Genomic DNA, 1980 nt, shown 5'->3' on the forward strand with positions numbered 1-1980 from the left:
CACACACACACACACACACACACACACACACACACACACACACACACGCAAAACTCAAATGTGGTGCAAGAAATGCCACCTTCTTCTCATTTCTTTCTTTCTTTCTTTTTGAGACAGTCCCGCTCTGTTGCCCAGGCTGGAGTGCAATGGCCCAATCTTGGGTCACTGCAGCCTCTGCCTCCCAGGTTCAAGTGCTTCTTCTGCCTCGGCCTCCTGAGCAGCTGGGATTACAGGCATGAGCCACCACCCCAGCCCTTCATTTTTTTTATTTTGAAATAATTTCAGACTTACAGGAAAGTTGCTCAAAACATTCCCAGATACCCAGATTTTCCAAATATTTACATTTCACTTCTGTGTTCTGTTTCACTGCATCCCCTCATCCCCTCCCCCTCTTCCTTCTCCCACTCCTCTCTCTCCTCTCTCTCCCTTCCTGGATGTGGTGGCGGGGGGAGCCTGCAGTGGGGGAGCTGCTATGTCGCCTGTCACCAGGAGGGGTCGTGAAACCCAGGCCCCTACTGAGCCCAGGCGGGTGGGTGTCAGGATACCAGGGGCCCCAGGCCTGGAGGCCTCGCAGCCCCCACCCCTGCGCTCCCCCCTCCCTACCACACTTCTGTTGCTGAAGCCATTTGAGTGAGTGAGTGAGTTGAGATGGAGTCTCGCTCTGCTGCCCAGGCTGGGGTGCCATGGCACAATCTCAGTTCACTGCAACCTCTGCCTTCTAGGTTCTAGCAATGCTCCCTCCTTGGCCTTCTGAGTAGCTGGGATTACAGGAGTGTGCCGCTGTGCCCAGCTAATTTTTTGTATTTTAGTAGAGATGGGGTTTCACTGTGTGGGCCAAGCTGGTGTCGAACACCTGAGCTCACCGAATCCACCCACCTTGGCCTCCCAAAGTGCTAAGATTACAGGCATGAGCAATTGCCCAGGGCCGAGTTAGATTTATTTGTTAACGCACATTATTGAGGTATAATCGGTGTATAACCGATTGAGGTATAACCAAGAACTGCACTAGTTAATGTTACCGTTTGATGGGCGTGACACAAATGCCCCGACACCATCACCACAGACCACGGTTCCCTTGCGGTGTTTCGTTTTTCTAATTTTTTTTTTCTTAATATTTGTGATAGGCAGGGCTTGGTGGCTCACACCTGTAATCCCAGCACTTTGGGAGGTCGAGGTGGGCAGATCACCTGAGGTCAGGAGTTCAAGACCAGCCTGATCAACATGGAGAAACCCCATCTTTACTAAAAATACGAAATTAGCCGGGTGTGGTGGCGGGCGCCTGTAATCCCAGCTACTCAGGAGGCTGAGGCAGGAGAACAGCTTGAACCCAGGAGGTGGAAGTTGCAGTGAGCCAAGATTAAGCCGCTGCATTTCAGTCTGGGAGACACAGTGAGACTCCATCTCGAAAAAATAATAGTAATAAAAATAAAGTTTTGCTTTGACCAGAATGTCATACAAATTGAATCCTACAGTGTACAGCCTTTTCAGTCTGACTTCTTTCATTTAATGTATGAAATTCATCCAAATTGTGGCATGGGTCAATAGTTCACTCCTTTTTAGTGACATTCCTGCAAATTTCTAACGAAACCTTTAGGTTTAAGTCCTAGAAGAAAAGCAACCTAAGCCGGGTGCAGTGGCTCATACCTGTAATCCCAGAAATTTGGGACAGGGAGGCGGGAGGATCATCTGAGGTCAGGAGTTCAAGACCAGCCTGGCCAACATGGGGAAACCCCGTATCTACTAAAAATACAAAAAATTAGCTGAGTGTGGTGGTGGGCGCCTGTAATCCCAGCTACTCGGGAGGTTGAGGCAGGAGAATCACTTGAACCCGGGAGGTAGATGCTGCAGTGAGCCGAGATCACGCCACTGCGCTCCAGCCTGGGTGACAGAGTGAGAACTCTGTCTCAAGAAAAAACTAAAAAAGGAAAGCAACTCAGTCAAAAGGTCTAAACATTCTGGGACTCTTTTTTTTTTTTTTTT

This window comes from Sapajus apella, unplaced genomic scaffold (genome assembly GCF_009761245.1).
Source record: "Sapajus apella isolate SASKATOON/1434 unplaced genomic scaffold, GSC_monkey_1.0 scaffold135, whole genome shotgun sequence".
Classification (NCBI taxonomy): Eukaryota; Metazoa; Chordata; class Mammalia; order Primates; family Cebidae; genus Sapajus; species Sapajus apella.